Genomic DNA, 25,307 nt, shown 5'->3' on the forward strand with positions numbered 1-25,307 from the left:
TAAATATTTAATCCTAGTAAATGTGTCAGATAGGAGTTCATACAGGGTCTATGAACACAACTGAAGGATTTTTGACTCAACCCCTACCCACCAAAAAGAAACATAAACTCCAAACAAACAACCAAACATAACAAACAAACATAAAACTCCAAATAAACAACCTAAGAACATTTTGAATTCCAGAAAATGTATTCTTTCCTTAAGTTATGTAATTCAGTCTCAAGCAGGTCACATAAGAAGTTATGCTTTCCAAAGGCTTGCTTCTATCTTTGTCATTTGAATGTCCTCAGTTGTTAAAATTAAGAGATCTAAGGAATTCTGCTTGTTTCACAGTGCTTTGTCTATTCATGAGTCACAGTGTTACGGTTAATATTTGAAACTTTTGAGACCAAAGAAATAAATTGGACAACATAACAAAAAGTTGCAAAAGCTATCAATGAGTCAACAATGCAAGTGTGTTATTATTACTAGGGCCTGTTTTGCCTCATCTGTAGACATTTGTAACAGCTGCACTTTTGCAAAAGAAGGAAATGTTTTGAAATTAGGGTGAGCAAATTGCAAAAGGAAGTATGGTACTAAGTTACTAACTTAGTCCCTAAATAAAACATGCTATTTCTAATGTAGTCCTAATGCTGTTCAGCCTTCCATCAGCAGAGATCTCTGGATAGCCATAGGCAAGCATCAAATATACAGTAGTTTATAATGGTAATTCATACAGTGATAAAGCAAAAAAAATAACTGTACACTGAAAAAAGACACAAACTGAAATTTGCCTCTAGGCAAAGCCTTGTTTTCCATAAACAAATTAACGTGCAGAATGTACTTCATTGACTTATGGAGCATTTAGTTACATATTTCTTTTCTTTTTTTCTTGCCTTTTCTATATGATTTAGAATCATATACTGATCAATCTTGTGCAAATAGTCAGGAATGTGAGTAATGGACCTTAATGTATGCTGAAGTATTAATGACATTTGCAGTTAAAGAAATGTTTCTCATGTTCAGAAAGAAAAAAAACCTGATGTGAATATACTAAATATAATGCAGGAAGGAAAATCTGTTATATTATTTACAGTAGTTGTGGCTGGAAGATTCCTGCTAATAGTAGCCTATATTGTAATCTATGCAACAATGAAAGAAGTTCTCTTACACTAAGGGAAACCAGTTAAATGGATGGTTTTATTTCTGGTTTTCTTGTTATTTGAATTTGGCTCTTTTGCTGTTGGTTCACAGCTTGGTTTTAATTTTTATTTATTTATTTTTATTAATTAATTTCTTACCCAACTAGTGAGAAAGGCTTAGAGATATCAGTTGCTCTTTGAATGACTCCCAGAGTTCCTATTTGTTAATTTCAAAATAAAGAAATTCAAATTATGTCCTGGATTTCCCAGTCTACTTTCTGTAATGCCAATATTTTTCATAGGCTTTAAAACTACAAACATGTCATGCTGTGCCTTATGAATAACCCTCAGACATTAATAAAAACCATCAGACATGAAACCTTAGGATTTCAGTGGGCGTCAGTTAGCCAGGCATTGGTCCATGTCCCTACATTTCATGGCATCCCATGCCTTTGGATGGCTTTCACTTTGGCAAAGATTTTTTTTTTTTTTAGTATCCATGCCATGTCCCTCATATCTTCCCCTCCAAGTTGTGTCTTCCTCCTTGACTTTTTCCCCTGGTTTTGCAGCATCTGTGATGTTAGTTTTGGCATGTTTGGTCCTTCGCACTGCACCTCATTTCCTTCCAGGCCATTTTCTTGTACTCGCTAAACTTCCCAATTATCTGGGTTTTTTGGGTTTTTTTTCAATTGCATTTCATTTGATCATATCTCCTTTCCAGAGTGTTTGTAAGTCTTTCTTTTCTGTTCTGCAGGATTTAGCTTCCCTTCCCAAAATGGAAGTTTATGAATAACCTCAGCAGTAGCTATGGATAGGATGGATATAGATATAGATGTGTAGTGTTATGAATTACTCTCAGACATGAATAAGTATTTTAAAAGAGAAGACTGTTCAGACTACTGACAATTAAATTTCAGTCCATTCACGGAAATTTCAAGATGCCATATAATTTTGATAGGGGAGTAAACAAAACTTGTCTGAAATCATGAATTCTAGGCCAATGATTCAGAAAATTGCTACATTACAACAGATACTATGTTGTGGAAATTTTGCAATCACAGTATGAAAGCATCTATAAGACAGCATTCTTTCAAGTTACTGAGTTATAAAGCTTAAGTCTTTAAAGCCTTCAGAACGTGAATGGAAAGTTCTGTTTCATAATTAATCAATTCCTCTAATATTTAACTTGTCAGGAAATGTAAAATTAGATTTTATTCTAGGAATACACTTGCCCCAGTATATATCTGTCTTTATAAAAGAAAAATCTTACTCTTTGTCCATCTGAACATTTTTCTATTCTTTGCTACAGCATTCACTGCCTGCAGTCTTTTGAATGAACAGTTTTTTTACTCTCTTGAATTATTAGTGTATTTTTTTGAACAGTATGTCAAAGTTTCAAGTGGTAGGACACACCTTTTATGGAAAGGCTAACCATATTTTTTTCTGAAGACATGCTTTATATGCAAACTGTAAAAATATTTAATTCACCTTCTCAATCATAGATGAGCAATAGAGGTTTTATATTATCACAGTTAAATTGAGACGATCAATAAGTAAAAGGAGTCAAACCCCAGAAATGCTTCAAAATTAAAAAATACATCATCAACAAGCAGAGAATAACACTTTACAACTGTCTTTACTTACAGAAATATTCAGCTTATAAGTACGCATACACCTAATTTGTTGGTAAGCTTTTTGTTATTCAGCTTTCTATGAATTTTCTGCAGGCATATGGCTGAATTTTCTATCAAAGTGGTGAATTGAAACTGGCAATATTTTTTGTAAAACTGAGTCTTCCATGGATGGAGATCAAAGAAAGGAAGGTTGCAGCTGGCGGGAAGAAAAGATGCACTGACAAATGCATTAAAACTGCTTGCTCTGAGATGAATGAGAATGCACGATGAGTGCTCTTTGATATAGTTGTGGCTGTGCCAGTCAATGACTTTTAACTTCCTATCCTGGTCTGCAACACTCTTTAAACTGGCATTTCTACCATGGACAATCTCACCTCTCTGATCACACACTTCTGCTGGGACACTTGTAGAGCTCATTATATGCAAACTTGTAAGATTACTAAGGAGACAAGATGATTATATTTTCATGTCTTTTCCCTGCCCACAGCAACAGTGATCAAATTCTAGTGGCTAGTAAAGATACAGGATGGATGTGCATAAGATGTTCAGATTCAAGTGGTAAAAACTATTGAGTTTTTGGGACTTAATATTACTTGAACATGAATATTTCAGGGATAAATTATACTTGGCAGAAGGTATTGCAGCTATAGTTCTCATAGATACTGAAACTTTGGCAATGAAAACATGCTGCAAAATATTATATTTTTAAAGACTTTTGTGTTTATCAAATAACAGGAATAGGAAGGACTTCCAGATTTGGAATTGCTCTATGGATCACAGCTGGGATTTTCAGCTGAGCTTGTACAAATCCTTGTTCAGCAACAAGAGTTTGAATATTAGAAATAAAAGCTTGCATTTCCAGAGAGCTGTTTTGTCAATCATATTGGAAAAGTAATTGATGAACATAAGGATGGAAATTGTGCTAATAACAGAACTTTGTAAAAAACCTCATGCTACAAACATGTTGCAAAAATATGCCTTGTTATGTATGAACAGAGAGTGATTAATAGCTTCAGAGGAACTTCAATTAAACTACTTGAAGTATTGAATCCTCCTCCTGTAAAGGCTTTTCATCTTGCTTTCTGAGCAGTTTCTGGGCAGAGCTCATCTGAGATCAGCCTTTCAATGTTCTTTGATGCATTATCTTCTATTTCCTCTAGTACAGTCTAATTCAGCAACATTTACTGATTATTATCTCGTTACCTTTTCAATTGTATATGAATCACTATTTTTTTACCTGAACATTTACCTGGACATACATTTATTAAATTCAGTTAGTGAAAATGAGGCGTGTTTCTACCTGCATTAGGTCCAGGCCTCTCCATTCTTCAGGAGTACTGTTCGTGGTCTTATCATACTCCCAAGTAAGAATAGTCAGGTATTAGGGACCAAGAGATCAGCAGACTTTTTTTAAATCCCCGTATTTCATGAAATTTTGGTAGTGTCAAAGTCTCCCTAGAAAAATGTAATCCAGATTAATTAATGAGAATATATATAGTTGGATTTTGTTTATTTTTTAATAAGATATGGAGATAGGTATGGAATTTCATATTTTTCTAATGACTTGAGATCTCGACTCTTCATGTGGAATTCATCAAACAGGCTTTAGCAACACTTACACGTTTCCCCTTTTAGTAACTGTTTCATATTAAGCCTGAAGGAAGCTGAGGATGATTTTTCCTGTAATTTATGATATTTGTGTCTATTTGCAACAGTTGTAAAAATACTGTGTAAACAGAAACATCATAAAACACTCATTTAAAAAGTCTTCTAAAGCCAGAAAAAGAACAGATTTTCCATGGCAGTAAATTATACAAACATGAATTACCCCCCAGATATGATGGCATTCAGCTTTGTTGCCTTTTTAATACTGGTTTATAATGTATTTATGACATCAAAATAAAAAGAAAGTAAAAGCTATATAAAAGGAAATTTGTGATCATGGTATTTCCTGATTATGGGGGAGAGAGATTTAAAATGGAGGGAGCTAATCTGTGAGGGAGGCTATGCAAAGTGCTTTGGAGGGGATGATTTCACCAGCCATGCTGCTTCTCACAGCTGAGGAGTGTTTTTGTTACAAGCAGACAGACACCTTCTCAAAAAGGAAAATACTGTTTCAAAGGAATCTCTGCATAACTTTTATCAGCAAATTTTTTCCACAGGTCTAAGCTTTTTGTTATTTATTTCATCTTCAGTGTTGAAAAACTTTACGGTGTCCTAGGTTTTATTAATTTCTTCTCTTTCTTCCACTGCCATAGTCAAAAATTTCCATTTAAAACACTGCAACAGACAATTAGGAAGTGATACTCCGAGAATTAAGCTTTATCCATTTGTACACATTTCAAACATGACCTCTTTGTATTCTAGCACAAAGACAAGAACAGAGTTCAATTCAACAAGCACTAATAAAATGTAACAATTACCTGTCTAGAAAAAGAGAGACAGTAGGAGGGAAGGAGCAAGAAAGAAGAAAAAAGGAAAAGGACCCCTGCTTAATATACTCTAGGTGATAGAGAAAGAACATGATGTAATAGATAGAAGAGAGTGAGGAATAAAGATAAGTACATTTCTTGATTTAAATAATAAAAAATAAGAGGATTTGGAAACTCCAGGAAGTGTACAATGAGTCACCTACTGAGCAAGAATATGTTACAAATATTTTATTTGACTTCTTGAATTCCTCTGATTATTCAGTGTCTTATTTGCATCCAAGTAAATGTTAAGGTTATTTGTAAATATGTAAATATGGCTTTGTACATCCAGTGTAAACATGTTGAAAACAGAAATTATTGTTTTCTTAACCAGTTTGCAAATGGGTCTTGTTCCTTTATTCAGCTTTGGCAGAAGTACTATAGTTATGTTGACAGAGTTCAGGTTTGTATGTTCTGACAGATTTCCATTTTTCTAAATAATTCTGGTTACCTATAATTTTGCTGACCTATTCAACCCCTGTATTCATGTACAAGTTGGGCTTCCATCACATGAATATATGGTTTTTTAATGTGTTTGAGTTGTTCCATTGTAATGTTGGTGTCTCCTGCCATCTCATTTTTCTTGTTTTATTAATATGAATGTCATACTTTTATTGAATGACCTTTTCTTAATCTATTTCTACCTCTCTGGTGAAATTTAACACGTAGTGACTATTTTGTGTTTGAAAGATAGACTTGAAATTTATGCTAAGAAGAATAAAATTGCTTTAATTTTTTTTATATTTTGTTTCCTTAAGCAACTTTACAAATAAAGCTGCTTTGTACATAGAGGGCAGAATAAAATATATAAAGTAGCAGCATAGTTCTCTTTATTTTTTTTCTTTAGGTGACATATTTCAATGAAGAAAAGTGCATTTCTAAAAAATATTGTAGCAAGTTGAGAAAAGAATGTCAGTGCCATTTTGAAAGTAACGATACCTACACCTAAGGCCATCTTTTGTTTTTGCAGATAGTTATAACCTTTTTCTTTTAAAAGCCATTTCAGTCACTGAAATAACTTATGTTGTTTGTAATCAGTGTTTTTGGTCTTGAAAGAAAGATGTAAGAGAATTCATAGTTCCAGGGTTAGAATCAGGGTTTGAAAGAACTGGAATTAGTTTCCATATTTCTAAAGGCAGAATGTTTCAAGAGTTTAGAACATGGGACCATTACAGTGAAGCAAACAATTGATTTGTATGATCTTTGTCACAGCAGAATAACTTTCCTTCACTAATGTTACATTATTCAAATGTGGATTTTCCTTTTTTTAACTTTAAATATTGGACATGGAAACACAGATTACTTGGAGACACTTCATACAGATATGTCAGAATTGCTCAGAAAAAAGCTATTCCTTTCTAGTGCTTCTTGTGAACAATTTTGAAAAAGGCTTATGACCCTCTTTCAAACTCCTGAAAAACATGCTCAAGCCACAGGAAATTGCAGGCTACCAAACTGAAAAGAAATTCAATGCAGACACCAAAAAATTAATTCAGCAGCCACTGTCATACCCAAAAATTTTCCCTGGTTGCACATTTGTTGCTATTGCACATTGGTACCATATTTGTAAGTCTGCTAGACTGTTTTTTATATACAGTGTCAATGCTTACAAGCCTGTCACCCTTTGAGGTGTAAATTTATAAGACTAAATCTCAAGAGAAGTGTAACAAAAGTATTTCACACCAGAAATGCATCTAGCTGGATTCTCTACCAGTTCTCTACCCTCCCTCATCTGAATAAAAACATTCCAAAACGCTCAGAGTGAGTAATTATAGACATGTCCTCCAAACACCTATTAAACTGCATTTGAATTATAAACAGAACTGTGAGTGTACTTTTCTCCATTTTTTTTACATTATGCAATTATGCTATTTTTCTGTATTTTTATTATTCCCTGTGATATCTAAACCTTGTTAGAATCCTTGGTTTCAGTACGGTCAGTAGCTTAATCATGCACTATTTAAAGAATTATTTTCTGACCTTTTGACTTCATTCAGTGCTACTTATGAACATACATTCACAGAAAATATATATACTATATTTTAATTTTTAATTATTCAAATTATAAAGATAAATGTGGTAGTATTTAATCAAAATTAGTTATCAAGACTTGTACTTAAAAAATGGTTTAAAAAATTAATAAATTTTATTCATCTGCAGAAAGGGAGAGGAACTTTTCAGAGAGAGTGAGAGAATTGGATTAGAAAAAAGAATATATATACATATAAAAAAATGCATTATATATTTTATATATACATTCAAGAAATTATTCTGGACTTACTCATCAAAACAAATCTAAACCAAGTAATTGGAATGCACACTGGATTTGGTCCAAATTCTCATTTTCTCTCTTGATTTCTTTGTTCAGACATCAGTTGTGCTGAGTATTTACATTGTACAATATAAACTAATTTATGGCACTTACATCATTACCTAACATGCTGTTAATCATCCTTCATGCTGTGAAATGTTCTAATGTGTAACAGCCTTCCCCTGCTTTGGAATGTCATTGATTCATTGCTCACACTTTTCCTTTACGGAAGTGATATGGATGCTCTCATGATGCTGTCTGTATATCTAATGGGACTCTACCACACAGAAGAACACAATCATACTGTATTCAGATACTTTATGCTCTTTTTTTTTTTTTATTCACTTTAGGGTCATTTTATTTTTCTTAGCAAGATAATTTATATAAAAAATTGAGGGGAACATTTATTTACGCTGATTAAAAATGCAATGAAGAACACCACAAAGACAACGTGAAATTTGTTGCTTGAATGGTGTAAAAACATTGTTTCAGGGAATAGCACGGTGAAAGTCCTCTCTGCTGTATTAAATGGTATAAATAATAGTTGGGAGCAAAGATATGTGTCCTGTGATATTTTACTAGCTATGAGTGTTGTTTATGCAGACTTTGCTCTCCCTTAAAATCCATACAACATTTATTGTTCCTTCTGAAATACAGTTTTTGGAGAAATTACCAGAGAATCACTTAATGGTTTGGGTTGGACTTAAAAAATATCCCTGTCATGGGCAAGAACACCTTCCAATGGACCATGTTGCTCAGAGCCCCATCTAACCTGTTCTTGAACACTTCCATGGATGAGCTATTGGGGCATGCACAGGGACCTGTCCCAGTGCCTACCACCACCCTCATCTTAAAGAATTTATTCCTAATATTTAATCTAAAACTATTCTCTTTCAGTTTGAAGCCATTTCCCCCTGACCTGTCAGTCCATAAAGTTCCTCTTCACCTTTCCTGCTGCTCTCTTCAGGTACAAGGTGTCTTCCTAGACTTTGTTCCTAGAGCCTCCTATTCTCCAGGCTGAAGAACTCCAGATCTCTCTGCCTGTCTTTAAAGGAGAAGTGTCCATGTGTCCTCTGATTATTTTTGTGGCTTTCTCTGGAATTGCTCCAACAGGTTGGGCACATCCTTATGCTGGGCATCCTAGAGTTGGGCACAGCACTCTGGGTGGGGTCTCTGAGGAGCAGAGTAGGGGCAGAACCTCATCCTTCTCCCTGCTGACCACACTGCTTTTTATGCAGTTCAGGGTGTGTGGGCTTCAGGGGAGAAGAGTGGACTCTGGAGCTGTGAGGTATGACTAGATTCACTGGCTTAGGCAGTGATATCTGTACTCTTTTATCTTTGGCTATAGTTGCATGCACATTTTTTCTTCATTTTTAATACCTCTGACTTCTGATTTGGGGGCACTAGATACGTACGAGTGAAAAATCATTCCACAAAAATCTGTGAATAAAGATTTTTAATATTAAAGACATTTCTATTTTTTATTGCAATTGCAATTATAATATTAATAGTTGAAACAAAGACATGTCTTTGCATATGTTAATGTATTCATCTGACCCACCTTACAATGTTGATGCCAATGCAATCTTCTACCAAATTTTTTCTTAAGGTCATGAATTATCAAAATTTCAGGTTTAAAAAGTAAAAACTCATGATTGTATAAAAATTTTAACTCGTGGTAAATGTATTTCTGGAAAGCTGGAATTTTGAGATCCTATAATGAAAAATGTAATATTTGGCCACAGGGAAGAGATGAAGCAGAGGATAACAGTAGGAAGGCAGGAAACAGTGCAGAAAGATGCAATAAACACTGCTGACACAGCAAACATCAAGGAAAGCCAGATGAGGCTTTTTGATTTAGACATAGCTGACAGTTTTTATGGATTAATAAATATCACAAGGCAATTTCTGAAAGAGTGTACAATGCTTGTAGGACTTTTCCCTCATTTCAGCTTGTGATAAGCTGCTCTGGTTATGTTAATTTTCCTATTTTTTATCTAGAAACTGCATTCCAGTGGTAGTTCTACGATATGCCATACAATCTATCCAAAAATTGGTGACTTTCATTAATAAATTAAGTAATTATCCTTTATAGGTTTCTACCAGACCCTTCAAAATCTCATTTGGGATTTTTAGTTATCAAAGAATGATGAATTAACTTCTCAGGTAGTCTAAGCCTTATACAGTTGCATTGATTGTAATTAAGTCCTTACTGAGGGGAAAAAAAGGTATTTTCACACTAAGTAACTAGCTTGGTTTAGTAGTCTCAATAGAGGGATGGAGCGCCTCTCCTGTGAGAAAAGGCAAAGAGAATTGTGTTTATTCAGCTTAGAAACGAAAAAGCCTGACCTAATGGTGGCCTTGCAGTACACAGAGAAAGCCTACAAAAAATAATAACCTGAGTAGGAAGGGCCCCCAAGGATGATGGGGTCTACCTCCTGACCATGCACTGCAGCATCCTCAAGAGAATTGTCCAAATGCTTCTTGAACTCTCTCAGGCTGGTGCTGTGAGCACTTCCCTGGGGAGCCTGATCCAGTGCCCAGCCACCCTCTGAGTGAAAAATCTTTTTCTAATATCCAACCTAAACCTTTCCTGATTCAGGTTCATGCCATTGTCTTGGGTCATGTCTCTGATTACCAGAGAACAGATCAGTTTCTGCCCCTCCTCTTCTGCTTGTAAGGCTATTGAAGACCTCAATGAAGTCTCCCCTCAGGCTCCTCTTCCCCAGGCTGAACAGATCAACTGACCTCAGCCACTTCTTATGCAGCTTCCCCTCAAGGCCCCTTGTGGAGAGTTTAGTTCAGGCATGGCTTGAAGAAAAAGGCCATGAAGCCATGAAACTGAGAGAAAAGTAACAGGTAGCTGTGAAGCAGTTTCCAGCCTGACTTCTATAAACAATTAGACTCTTTCAGGCATCATTGTATAAACAATAAAGTTCTCAGGCAGTCTTCTCATAACAAGTGTAACACCCTCTCTGGGAAAAGATGGCACCCTGAGAACAGTTGTGGAAGTTTTGGGAACCGTTCATATCACAGTGAGAACACTGGTTTTGTTTTGTGTAAACAATCAACGGTGTAGTAAAACAAAAGGTGTGGTTAGAGTTTTCTCTGTTAGCCTATCATAAACCTGTATTTTGGAATATGCATGAAGTTCGTTAACACTATTATTTAAGCTGACTGATCGATCAATAAATCGAGTTCGATGCATCACAGGATGGTCGTTCTCCCCTCACGTCAACAGCCCCTCACCATCTTTGTGCCTTTGCTGCCTTCCTCTGGATGTTCTCTAATGGCTTTGCATCTCTCTCATATTGTGGTCACCGAAACTGCACACAATATTCAAGGTGAGTCTGCAACATCGTAGATGGAGAAGGACATTTTCTAAGAGCATATAGTGACAGGACAAGGGTGAATAGTTTCAAACTGAAAAAGAGTAGTTTTAGATTTAATACTAGAAAGTAATTATTTATGATGAATGTGGTGTAGCAGAGGAACAGGTTGCCCAGAAAAGCTGTCAGTGCCCCATCCTTGGAAGTGTTCAAGGCAAGGCTGGATGGGAGTCTCAGGAACCTGGTCTAGCAGAAGCTGTCCCTGCACATGGCAGTGGGGTTGAAACCAGATGATCTTTGCAGGGAAGAGATGAAGTGGGGCTTTTTTCCATCCCAGGCCATTCTGTGATTCTGTGATATAAAGTTCTAAAAGACACAAAGGAGACAATTTTATCTGAGAACAATAATATTTTTTTTATGTGTATAAGCAGTTTACACGTTTTTTTGACAAAGATAATTGCTGTGTTTTAGGTATGATAAGCTTCATATCTCAGAACTAACAAAAATGCATTTCTGTTTTTAATTTGAAGGAGTTAAACCAATCCCTGACAATAATCTTTTTTTTTTCCTGTCGAGAGGAAAATGATTCTATATGGTTCTACTCTTATTAATTACAAGGACTAAGAAGAGGATGGCAAATGTCAAAATAATTTCCTATCTAGGTACCATTATATTCATAAAATATGAAGTTCTAGTCTTTGAAATGTATAGCTTTTTTTTCTAAAAAAATTCCAAAACTCAGTCTTAGAAGTGGACTACAGCTAGAAAATTTAATTAAACACCTATGGACACCTATTGACTTAGCCAATCTGCTTGCTACCTCTCAAGAGAAGCACATGAGCTACTGAACTTAGAGCTTAATGGCCTCAGAGAGAAGAAAAAAAGGAAGTCACATAATATACAATATTTTAAATAGCAATAATGATGTCATTTCAGATTTATATTTGGTCTTCTAAATATTAAATGCCATTAGATCTAAGCAGTTTCCCAGTAACAGGAACCATCATTCCTAGAAATAAATTCTGAAAAATAAATACCTAGAACAGGCACTAATCCCCTCCTCAAAATAAAGGTTACATTAATCAACTTCAAATTTTGCTTTTGTATAGAAAGAAAAAAATCAGGCCTTTCTATGAAGCCATAGATACAACCATACAAACAATAATTGAGCCTTATTAAATTCAAGAATAGACATAACCTCTAGTAATTGTGTTCATTCTATATTGTGGGGTAGTAAATGGAGAAAAGAAAGTGGGGAAGAAAAAAAAACACTGGAAAGATGCCTCATAATCATTTTTACTCTCATATAATTGTAAGCCTATTCTAGTAACTCTCTGCCATAAAACTTAATACAGTGTTTTTTAAATATGTTGAATGAAAAATACTTCCTTTATTACTTATACTTTGCTGCTGCCAAATCACTGGGTACCCACATACTATAAGCAAACCAAAATCTTTGTAAGAAATTATTTTAAATGGAATGCATCTTGCACGATCACTGCATTTGGGTCCAAGTCTTATTTACAATAAAAATGGATGGTCTATTTTTTTGTTTTGCCTTGACACTATAGTTTGTGTTATTCCAGGGCACTAGTACATAGCACATCTATTACGCCTTACATTAAATGCATATATTATTTTGGCATTCCTTTGTTCTTCTTACAGGATTTATTTACCGGATGCTTAAATTCTAAATTTACACTCATTTTTAAGGTTTTATATAACACATAGACATTAACTATGTTAAATCTGTCTTTTCTGCTTGAACTTGCAGAGAGTTTTCTTTTCATTTCATTTTCTTTGCTCTTCTAGGCTCCACTCAAGGCAAAAATTACTAAGGTTCCACTTGAAAACCTCACTTATAATTTTTGTTTCTGAAGCTAAACAGTAGTTTGGTCTTTAATAACCTCAACTAAGCCTTGGGCAATTCTGAAGTTCTAGTCATATAAACTCATTAAAATTTTGGTAATTTTTGTGGCCCTGCAGGAATCTGAAAGATGAATAAATCTTTAACATTTTGTATCAGATTCATGAAGTTAAAGGAAAAACCAAATCAGAGGACTATGAAGAAACTCAAAAGACCATCCAACCTGCCTCCTGTTCAAAGATGGTTTAGGGTTACCTAAGGTGGATACTTACCAATATGCAATTGAAACTGTAAAGGAAGTTCTTCAACCCCTCTCCTCGGCTCATTTCCATTCTTTGACCTTTTAGGTAAAATATTTTTTGTATCCTAAATTTTATCTAAAAATTAAAAATTAAAAAAATAATTATCTACTTGAGCAGAGAGTACAGGAAATTATTAATTTTTTTATAACAGCCTCTAAAATTTAAAAAAATGTTTTCATATTTTTCTTCATGTTTTATTCTTGTAATGTAAATGTAGCAATCTTGGGGGGGGGGGGTTCATATTTGATTTCCAAGCATTCCTAATGGAGAAATTAAATGCATGAATTAACAAGGATACTAATTTTCTTATTCTTCATGAACAATGGAATTCAAAAAAGATAATCTATCCAGAAATAGAGAAAGAGCTTATTTCACAACCTCTACATGACTTTCCATGTGTTCATGATGAAATATTTCAGAATAGTGTCTGCCAGACATGGCTGCAATACTCTGACAGAGGTCTCCACGCTACTGAGCAGAGCAGAACAATTTCTCTTCTTGTTCTTTATCCTCCTAATACAATACAAAAAGATACCTTTCCCATGGCAGTGCTGTTCTCTGCCTGGCCCTTCTCCACTGCAATATAAATATTTTTGTCTAACTCTCCAAGTATTCTGTTCTGCATTTATTCATCTGATTCTCCTGGGTGTAGTGCTTTGTATTTATATATATTTAAGTTCTTTTGGTTAATTTTTCTTCTCTTCTCCAATTATCAGAATCGGATTGAATTTTAATCCCATTGCTCAATGTGTTTGCAAAGGTTTTTTGCTATAATTTGAAAAACATGTAGATTAATTTTCAGTTTCACATTCCAAGTTGTTGTAATATCTCCATTAACATTAATTAATTAAATACATTAATCAAAACTTAATTTATCATATCTTAGCTTATCTGGTTTTATCTGTTAAAATAAAAGCTACATGAATTTCTAAATAAAACTGGACAGTTCAGAATGCTACATATAAATGGAAAGAAAGAAAAAATTCTTTTCTTAAAAAGTAATGTCGATTTTTCTAGCACTAAGAATTTGTTTCACAGTTTTCAGCTATGTCTTCAGTACTGGAGTATATTTTTTCATTTACTGTAATTTTACTTTTTCATTTTTTGTAAGTGTTGATAAATATTATTTCACAGAATTGTGACCACTGACATCGAAACACAGCGCCTATTCATGTGCATGCACACACCACCTTGTTGTATTATGTATATGTATGTATTACCTGCAACAGAAACATTGGAAAAAATATGATTTTTCAATCATAATGATTATTTATAGAAATCGTCAATCATTGCAGAGTGTTCTGCTTTATTTTCAGGTTGTTCTTATATGGAAAAATTTACACAATTCATTTAATATAAAGCTAAAATTTTTTAAAAAAATTCTTTATGTACTGTACTTATCAACCTAAATCTCAAATTATTTTCTGTTTTGCTGCACCTGAGAACTGCCTGATTGTAGAAAATCAAATTTAAAGGGGCCTCTCAGGTCTTATGTAAACCTGTTTCATTTGCCCATCACAGCTGATCAGTTCCTTGAAGCACCTCCCAGTTGAAGGCCAGTGATTTCCTTCCCGTTGTATTGCTCAGCATTTTCAAGTAAAAGCCTGCCATGTGGACTGCAAATAGCTTAAATAGGGAACTGCTGCCGTCTGATTCTGACTGCAGTGGGGCAGGGAAGAGCTGAGTGAGCTGAGCAGCAGGGCCCTGGCAGACCTGAGGGCATGGCAACCCCTGGCCGGAGGCAGCAACACACTGGGCGAGACACAACACATCAGTTAACGCAGCTGCCTCTGAAAAAGTGATGTATGAGTGTAATATATGTTAGAAATGGTTCATGCTACCAAAGAATGTATTTTATAAGGATTGTGAAATCCGGACGTGTCTCTGACCACACACGCGGCCTGAGAGCGGACGTCTATTCAAAGCCTGAGATTCCCGGAGACGGCTAGATAAGGATCGACACTTCAGGGTAAGAATAGACGCTCCCAGCACGATGATCGCTGGTATCTCGAGTCATCAGAAACCGACTAAGAGCGATCATCGCCCTGCGGATAACATCAATCGAGATAGACAGGGATGCCAGGAACATACAAATGCATGACTTCCTTGAACTCGATCAACGCTGGCTATCAGCCAGGAGACGGCAATTTTCCAGCTCTGCGCAGTGGAAGAACCAACTATGAATGTGAAGAGTTACAAAAGAAACCGGGACTCCTTCGCTTCGGGCACAATAAACTGTGTAAAACCTCGTCGCTAGAAGCGACTCTCATGAACAGGGGATTCGATGCCATAGCGGTCGGATCCAGGTTCACCCAGCGCCGATCCCGGGCTCCACGCTGTCTCTTTGGCTGTGGTGGTTTTGAGGACCGTATTTTGGTCCTCAAAAAAAGACAAATAAATTTTTCACATTTTTGATAGTTCGGGTTTCGATTGATCGTTTATAACAATGAGCAAGCCATAAATCATTCTTGTTGCAGAGGAATATTTAGTAAATACCTTTCAAGGCCCTTATTGCTTCCTGTCCCTAAGAATTGCATGAGTAAATTGCTGTAACAGAGTTTAAGTGTGAGGAAAATCCTGTTGAAGTACTTACAAATATGCCAACAATTTTTCACCCAAGAAAACATTTCCACCAGAGGGACTGACTTTTAAAGAAACATCCACTATTCTCTTACAACCTGTATACCCACATATATTTGTTATTTTCTACATTTTTTTTTCATCTATAAAACCATAAAAAATTCCTAGCCTGATACCTCTTTGAACCTTGGGATATTTCGAGATATATCAAAGTATCTATTTTGAAAATGATACTGTGCTCTGTACCCAATGAAGTAAACTAAAGGCTTTAAAAAAAAAACACCATTAAGATCATCAGTACCCTTACACCTACAAGGTAGTCTCAGAGCACTTGAACTTTACATTACTAGTAGTAGCAATATTTTATGAAAAGTATAGCCAAAGCATTGGTCTCAGAGACCATTTCTTCTGTAGATACCATTGTTCCAGAACACATGTAAGAAGAAATCTGCTGCCTCTGTATATATTCTTGCACATTTTCCTTAGGTACCAAAGTGGATGGAATCTGTAGAAAAAAAAACAATGGTCATGAAAGAGCGATTGAGAAAAACCTAACACAGTCTAACAGGAATGCATGAGAACCAGGAAATCAGCTAGAAGTCCCCCTTCATAAAAAAATCCAATTTCATGGTACCTCCTGTATTTTTCAATGCAATTAGTCCATAGAAATGAAGATTTTAAAGAGTTTGCATAGGATATCCTTAATTCTCAATTACTAAGATTGACTCTGCTGTTTTACAAGCCTGACTCTTAAAACACAAGGAAATTATCATGGATATGAACTAAAAGTTAAGTCCTTGATAGAAGGGGGAATTGGACAGCTGGGAGTAGGAGTTGTTTGTCCATAAGGCAGAGATGCATTTTAGCATCCTGGACTGTAGGACTGCGTGTGTGTGCTGCATACATTCTGCATTGTTAGCTAAGTGGAGACACCCTCCGTTTGTCCCCACGGGTGGGTAATGACAGTAGAACAAACAGGTATTGTGGATGCTACAGAGACGTTTTTCCCTAAAAGAGATTTAAACACCTAGATTATAAAAAAACCCAAAACCTGTCTTTTCCCATTCTGCACTGCTATGAGCTTGTCTTTTCACATTTTCACTGCATTTCCATTTTCAGTCCGGCACTTCTATTTTCTGTGGGAAGGTTCTGTAAAATGTGAGGTAGGTAGACATCATCTGCACACAATTTGAAGAAATAAAGAAAAAGGTGCTGTTATCAATTTTGTAAATAGTATGCAAGTTGTATGATCTTCCTAGTGACAGTTTCTTAAAGATGCGTATTTCTTACAAGAGGTTTGGTTCTGTGCTTCATCTGCACTCTTACGGTGAATGATAACTGCTGTCTAACAAGCCAAATGTTTTTGCTTTTGCTATGTGCCTTTGGAGTACTGAAGAAATACAAAGTCATGGCAAATATTTCTGGAAAATATTAATAACATGCAAAGTTGTCAGATTATATACAAGGAGTAGGGCTAATATAGTAAATAGTTGGGGGAAAGGTATTATTTCGTAATTTGTTGTGTTGTGTTGTTTGATTCCCCCAGTTATTTTCCTATTTTATGTATTCTCCCCCCAGTTCTGTGGAATGGTTCCTCCCTCCCCTGGTTTTCCCGCCAGTGCCTTCCCGATTGGTTAGTTTCCATGGTTAACCCCTCCCCCCTCCGCTGTCAATCCTTTGTGTTATGTAATTCCCCCTCCCAGATTTTACCTTATAAGTAAGTTTTCTCTCCTCCCTGGGCCTAGTCAATCACCCCCCACTCCTCCCAAGCTTCGAGAAACTTCTTCTCTCTGGGGGCCGTGGTTGGCTGGTGTCCCGGGGCCCCTCCTCTGTTTTACGTTTATTGGTTTTATCCTTATGTCAGTTATGCTATGTACCTCCCTACCCATTCGTAGATTGGTCTGCCGGGTCTCCCTCCCTTCTCCACCCCCTCCCTTTATAACCCTGTTACTCCCCCTGTTCTGGGCCATTTGCCCGGGGTTCTACCATCAGTTGGTTGCCCTCTGCAGTGGGATTCCTCAATAAACCGACGTGTTTCCCGAGCAAGTGGTCGCCTCCTTATTCGTCCACTAAAGCGCAGGCAGTCCGACTCCGAGATCCAGCCCAGCCCGAGGCCAGGACGCCAAGGGGGGCTGGCCTCTGATGCGCAGGGGCGTCGGCCGTCTTCACCCCTTCAGCTAGCCGGACATAGGGCCGCGTACGCCCTAGCGCAGCGTGGCGCCCAACGTGGGGCCTGGAAGTGGACAGCTGGACAGTTGACCACGGACCGGACCCCTCGGAGTTGGAATTATAGTTTTCCTTTGGACGCTACGCTACCTCGGGTAGTAGCAGACCCCGTTCTAGGGGTAGCGCTCCCCGGGGATTGGAGTCCCAGCCCTCAGCACCACAAGAGGAGGACTCCAGGGACGGAGACCACCGCCAAGTTTTGTTTCTCGTCGCCACCGGTTTGGTAAGTCCGGGCCCTGCCTTGGGGACTCTCCGGGCTTCCCCCCCTGCCTTTTTATCTTTCCCTAGGAGTACATGCCCTGCCTTGGGGACCTACTCCCTGCCCTTTTTCCCTGAGGTATTTCCTCATCCCCGTGCCTTTTTTGTTTTCTTTTCCCTGCGGCTGCCGGCTTCCCCAGACTTGGGGCCCGGACCCATCCCCTAATCTCTTTCTTCTCCCTCCGGCTGGCCCAGATTTTGGAGCGGTGGGGGGTGCAGGGGCGGTGGTTGGCGAATTGTTGTTTTAGTTCGTGTTATACGCTTGGCGGGTGGTTGAACCATCAGAGGATTTCCCCCCTTTCTAGCAGCAGTATTTCCTGTGCTAGAAAGGTGCCATGGGTGCAGGCTTGGGGAAATCCCAAAAGGAGGTTTATTATGTTATTAAAGGTTTATTGCTTGGGAATGGGCAGAAGCCCCCCAAGCAGGCGTTAAAGTGTTTGGTTAAATGGATCTTTTCTAAGTTCCCCGAAACCTCTCCGGAACTTGTAAAACAGCCACGATATTGGGCAGCTGTTATAGCCAAATTAGACGAGGCCATAAATTCCGGGGAGGCAAAGTTGGCCACCGTGGCTTATTGGGCGCGCAGAGTGCATGCAGCACTCCGCGCGTTTGGGGAACTTAAGAAAGGTCCTGCCGGTTCCAGTTTATCCCCTCGTTCTCCTCGTTCTGTTGCCCTTGCCCCTCGAACCTCACCCACATCCCGTAGGCAGGAGCCCTCGAGGGGGATTTTAAGGGCCGACCAGAGGCAGGGGGTCCATCCTGCCCCTGCTCCCCCTCGACCTGCTCGGCCTCCCCCTTCGAGGAGCCCTGGCCAGGCTCCTCCTCTCTCCTCTTCCTCAGCCCTTGTTCCCAAGTCCCCAGTTCTTAATCCCAAAGTTGTTCGGTTTGCTGAAGAATCCCAAAATGGCTCCCTCGGTGCCCAAGATGGCGGTGGCCATGTGGCCGTGCCCGCCGGGGCTCCTTCTTCTCCTCCTAACCCCTTCCTCCATAATGCAAACCCTTTCCTTTCCCTTGACCCCACCCATTTCTCAGTTGTCCCCCCTTCATACCCGCCTTCCGTCCCACCCATTTCTCCGCCCTCTGCTCCTCCTCCCGCTCCTCCCCAGGTTCCTCCCCCGGTCCCGCCCTCTGTTCTTCCTTCGGCTCCTCCCCAGGTTCCTCCCCCAGTTCCGCCCCTCATTGACTCCTCCCCCGCTCCGCCCTTGTACTCTGCTCCGCCTCCGAACTCCATCAAGGAGGCGGAGAAGGTGGGTGTGCCGTGCCCACTCCCTCGCCCCGCCTCTTTGCCAGACCCCGCCTCAACCTCCTCCAGTTCCGGTTCCCACGCTCCCTCTTCCGGTTCCCACGCTTTGTGTTCCGGGGGGGGGGGGGGGGGGTGGGAGACCGGAAGCCGGAGCAGGCGCCTTCATTGGAAGCCGCTCCAGTCACCTACCACCTCAGCGGGGAGGGGACCTCTCAGGCCCACTGGGTGCCACTTGCACAGGCCCAGATCAAGGAACTGTGCAAGGCGCAGAAGGACTACTCCCGGGAGTCCGAGTACTTCCGGGGGATGCTCCGCAATGCCCTTGCGCGGGGAGATCTGGTGCCCGCGGACCTGAGGGCCCTCTTCACCAGCCTTACTAGACCCATGGAGTTCCGGGTCTGGGTGGCGGAATGGAGGAGGGAGATCTTGGAGGCTCTCCCAAGTCTTTGGGGGAGTCCTTCAACATCTCATGATGCGGATGGGCTGGTAATTTCCCAGGAACATCTGCTGGGCGAGGGACAATGGGCAGAGGGGGCAGTTCAAGCTAAGGCTCTGTTTCCGTCGCACCTTGTGGAGACCGCAAAAGCAGCCGAGCGGGCTTTCTACAAGCTGCATGCGGTAACCCCCCAGTGGGAGGATGATGAGGTTCGGCAAGGGGCACAAGAGCCTTACATGGCCTTTATCGAGCGCCTCTACCGATACGTGGAGGCGCAGGCGACCGGGGACGAAGACAGGGAAAAGATGCTTCGGAGAATGGCCTTCAGTAATGCCAATCCGGAGTGTCGAAGGGCCATCAAGGCCCTCCCTCGAAGTCCCCGGCCCACGGTAGAGGCCATGATAGAGGCCGTGGTTGGCCAGGTCGTTTTAACATCACGACCAAAAAGGTCATCAGTGGCCTTTGCGGAATGCCCCGAGCCGGACTTCTCAGAGCTGGAAGCTGCCCCCGTGGCCGGACCCCCAACACCTGGGTCCGGCAGGAGATCAGCGGCCACCCACCCCGTCATCTCTGCGGAAAAATCGGGCACTGGATGCCTCAGTGCCCGATGCGTCTGGATTATCTGGAGTACCGCAGGAAGCGGGAAAGGGAGGAGAACAAACTTCAAAAAAACTAGACCAGGAGCGCAGCCCCTCCCTGCGCTATGATAAAAGTGCGGCGGGACGAGTGTCATCTAGCGGGGAGGAGGGAGATACAGGAGAGCCGCCATACTCCATGCCGGACTTGTCTTACTTAGTACCTGATGTGACCTACACTTGTGGTATTCAGCCCACACCTGCGCTTAACACCTTGTCCTCTGCTTCTCCTTACAGGCTGCAGCTCACTAGGGACGTACACCTCCCTAATAGTGATTTAAAGCTGGTGTCTGTCGACCTCCAACATCCGGGTCACTGGAGGAAATTAGGACGTTGCAGGTGGACTGTCGTCGGAGATACAAAGCACACGCCGCGAGACATTTACATCGTCCCGGGTTTGGTAACTACCGACCGGGACCGTTTCGCGGTAGGGTTGTACTGTGTCCGACCCCCTCTCTTCCTCCCCAAAGGACAGGTTATCGCCCAGGCCATTCCGGTTCCAGGAAGGGACCATTGGAAGAAGACTCAGGAGCAAACATCGCCTCCGACAGTGGCCTGGGCGCAGGTAGTGGGGAGGGAGAAGCCCCGCCTAACTTGTCAGCTTTCGTTGGGCGGGGATCGGAAGATCGTGAGGGGTCTATTGGACACAGGGGCGGATGTGACGGTCATTCCCTCTCGGGAGTGGCCGTCTCATTGGGACTTGCAAAACGCTGCCGACACGATTCGGGGTGTTGGAGGGCTTCAATTGGCTAAACGATCAAGGGGCGTTGTCCAAATTACGGGGCCAGACGGGCAATTGGCTACTGTACGCCCGTTCGTATTAGACTATACAGAGCCTCTCTGGGGGAGAGACCTACTTGCCCAATGGGGAGCCAGAATTGACCTTCCGAAGGCTCCTCAGGTTTTTCGGGCAGTGGCCACTGAGGAGCGCCAGACCTGGAAGCTGGATTGGCTGACTGATGTACCAGTACAGGTCTTGCAGTGGCCACTTAATAAACAAAAATTGAAGGCGCTCAACGAGCTCGTTCAGGAGCAGCTACTGAAGGGCAACATTGTGGAGACAATGTCTCCCTGGAATTCTCCAGTCTTCGTCATCAAAAAGCCCAATAAGGATAAGTGGCGGCTCCTGACCGACCTTCGCCAAATTAATGATAAAATTGTAGATATGGGGTCTCTCCAACCAGGGATGCCCTCCCCAGCAATGCTCCCCCAAAATTGGGAATTGGCGGTAATAGATATAAAGGATTGCTTTTTCCAAATTCCCCTTCACCCTGACGATGCCCCGCGTTTTGCATTCACGGTTCCATCCATCAACCGTGAGTCCCCAGCCAAGCGCTATCATTGGCGGGTATTACCACAGGGCATGAAGAACAGCCCTGTGATCTGTCAATGGTACGTCGCTTCGCTGCTGTCTCCAATACGTACAACCCTCGGGGATGTCGTCATTATTCATCATTACATGGACGACATCCTCGTGTGTGCGCCCGACCACAGTCTGCTTGCCCATGCGCTTGACCTGACAACCAATGCGTTGGTTGCTGCGGGGTTCGAGCTCCAGCAGGACAAGATTCAGTGGATGCCACCTTGGAAATACCTGGGCCTTGAAATTACTAAGCGGACCATTGTTCCGCAAAAATTGGCTATCAGGACAAAAGTCCAGACCCTAGCGGATGTTCACCAACTGTGTGGGTCCTTAAATTGGGTGAGACCCTGGCTGGGCATCTCGACCGAAGACCTAGCCCCCCTTTTCAATTTGTTGAAAGGGGGAGAGGGGCTGAGTTCCCCTAGGGTTCTCACCTCAGAGGCACGGGTAGCCTTGGAGAAAATCCAAAAGGCCATTTCGGCCAGGCAGGCCCACCGGTACCACCCGGGCCTGCCCTTTAAGTTCATAATTCTGGGAAAGTTGCCACACCTCCATGGCATTATCCATCAATGGGACGTTGAGAAAAGGGACCAAGGGCTGGGTGACCCCCTCTTGATAATAGAGTGGGTGTTCCTCAGTCACCATCGGTCCAAAAGAATGACAAGGCCACAAGAGTTGGTAGCCGAACTGATCCTTAAGGCAAGATCAAGGATCAGGGAGTTGGCAGGGTGCGACTTTTCATGCATACACATCCCAATTAAATTGGATTCGGGCCAACTTAAATTGAGGACCTTTGAAGAGCTGCTGCAAACGAATGAATATCTACAGTTTGCACTGGATAGCTACACCGGGCGCATCGCAGTAGATCGGCCGGCCCACAAATTGTTTAATTCGGAATTTAAATTATCCTTAAAAAGGGTTCAAAGTTGGGAACCTTTAGATGCCCTAACAGTTTTCACGGACGCGTCTGGAGCATCCCACAAGTCAGTTATGACTTGGAAGGATCCTCAGACTCAGCAGTGGGAGGCTGATGTTGCTATTGTGGAGGGTTCTCCACAGATTGCTGAGTTGGACGCAGTCGTCAGGGCATTTCAGAGATTCCCTGAACCTTTCAATCTGGTCACAGATTCTGCGTATGTCGCGGGTGTAGTGTCTCGGGCTGAACAAGCAGTCCTTCAAGAAGTGTCCAACAAGAGATTGTTTGAATTGCTTAATAGGCTCGTGGAACTAGTCTCCCACCGCGAGCATCCATTCTATGTTATGCATGTTAGGTCGCATACTGATTTGCCTGGGTTCATAGCGGAGGGCAACCGCCGAGCCGATTCTTTGGCCGCGGCTGCCGTGACGCTGGGCCCTCTCCCAGACGTGTTCGGTCAGGCTAAGATCAGCCACCAACTGTTCCATCAGAATGCGCCTGGCCTGGTTCGGCAATTCAATCTTACGCAGGACCAGGCTAAGGCAATAGTGGCCACATGTCCCCAGTGCCAGAAAGATCAAATGCCTACTGTGACCTCGGGGGTTAACCCCCGAGGTTTGGCAAGCTGCGAGGTGTGGCAGATGGACGTAACGCATGTCCCGTCTTTTGGTCGACTGTGTTACGTCCATGTCTCAGTGGACACTTTCTCCGGGGCTATCTATGCCTCCGCCCACACAGGAGAGAAGGCAGCGGATGTCCAGAAGCATCTGCTTCAGGCATTCGCTGTCTTGGGCATCCCTAGGGCCCTAAAAACAGACAATGGCCCTGCGTATACTTCCAAGGAGCTGCGGAGCTTCCTGCAGCAATGGGGAATAGTGCATAAGACCGGCATCCCCTATTCCCCGACAGGCCAAGCCATGGTGGAAAGGGCCCACCAGAGCCTTAAGAAGATCCTATCTCGACAACAATCGGCGATGAAGGTGGAAACCCCCCACGTCCGACTGGCAAGAGCTTTATACACCCTTAATTTCTTGAACTGCTCTTTTGACAGCCAGAATCCTCCGGTGGTCCGGCACTTCGGCAGTCACCAGCAGCTGCAGCCGAAAGCCAGGCCCCCGGTTCTTGTAAAAGATCCGGAGACCTGGCGGACGGAGGGCCCTTTTGACCTGGTGACCTGGGGGAGGGGATATGCTTGCGTGTCCACTCCCTCAGGCCCCAAGTGGATACCATCTAAATGGGTCAGGCCTTTCGTCCCGAAGCAGAGGACAAAGCAGGAGGCGATACCACAGGTCCGGCAAGCTTGTTGGCGACGGCGAAGGAAGGCACACAACAATCCTTTGTCTTTCTCTCCTGATCTCCTCCCAGTAACTGAGGAGCCCTCCCCTCCTTCTTCACCTCCACCCCTGGATTTCTTGTGTTATGTTGCATCCCAATCTCCCCCGGCTCCTGAAAGCATCCCCCGCACATTTTATTTAAACTGGCTGTTTGGTGAGGAACCATTCCTGTGATTTCGTGATACTTTTCCTTGTCTCTTTCGTTTTAGTTTGCAACTCTCCAATGGCCCTGGTATCAACATCGCTGGCTCCCAACCCTGGTCCACTGATGATGTTTATGTTGACCTGCGGACTCCTGCTGTCACCTTCGGAGCCGTGGGTCATCCCCCAGCCAAAGGTCAACGTCTGGCGTGCCTTGGCACAATCGTTAGGACAGGACAGTATATGCCTAGACACCGGCGCAGCAGAGGACCCGATGTCGTCTTGCCTTGTGGGGATCCCTTCCTCTCCAGGCGAGTTCCCTGTTACGTTCCGACATACCTTTTCCCCAATCCTATCCCAGAGTCTTACCATTCTCCCCAATTTTGACTCGTCCAAGGCCTGGAGAGACGGAGTGGTCAGGCTGGATCCTGCACCCTCCGAGCCCACTGAGTTACATCTCCTCGGGTCAGCCAACGCCTCCGTTTGTTTTCAGTTTGATTATGGCATTACCCCCATAGAGAAGGGTAGTGAGGTGGTCCGCCAGTCCAAGAAGGAGTACCAAGCTAAACAGTGGTGCCGGGCCGTTCTCAAGATCCTTGGCCCCACCACTACTGGACGGACCCCTTACTCCCTTCCAAGAGGCGTGTTTTTAATTTGTGGTGACCGAGCGTGGGCAGGCATCCCCTCTGGCCTGGTCGGAGGGCCGTGCACCTTTGGCCGGCTGACGCTGTTTACTCCCAACATTACCCAAATTATTAATTGGAAAAGAACGAACATCACAGCTGAATTGGACAGAGCCAAAAGAGACCTGAAGGGCCTCACCGAAGACTGTGATGATGAAATTACGCATTGGTCTCACTCAAAATCCGTTGCCTTTACCATTCTATTGCCTTGGGTATCGGTAGCGAAGGCTCTAGGTGAATTGGGCCGCCTAGAGTGTTGGGTAGCTAAACAAGCGAATCTTACATCAGCTGCGCTTTACGACCTCCTCACAGACGAGGAAATAACAAGGAAGGCGACGCTCCAAAATAGGGCAGCGATAGATTTTCTATTGCTGCTCCATCACCATCGTTGTGAGGAGTTTGAGGGCCTCTGCTGTCTGAACCTGTCCTCTCGAGCTGAGGACGCCAGACACTCCAT

The sequence above is a fragment of the Melospiza georgiana genome, chromosome 6 (assembly GCF_028018845.1).
Source record: "Melospiza georgiana isolate bMelGeo1 chromosome 6, bMelGeo1.pri, whole genome shotgun sequence".
Classification (NCBI taxonomy): Eukaryota; Metazoa; Chordata; class Aves; order Passeriformes; family Passerellidae; genus Melospiza; species Melospiza georgiana.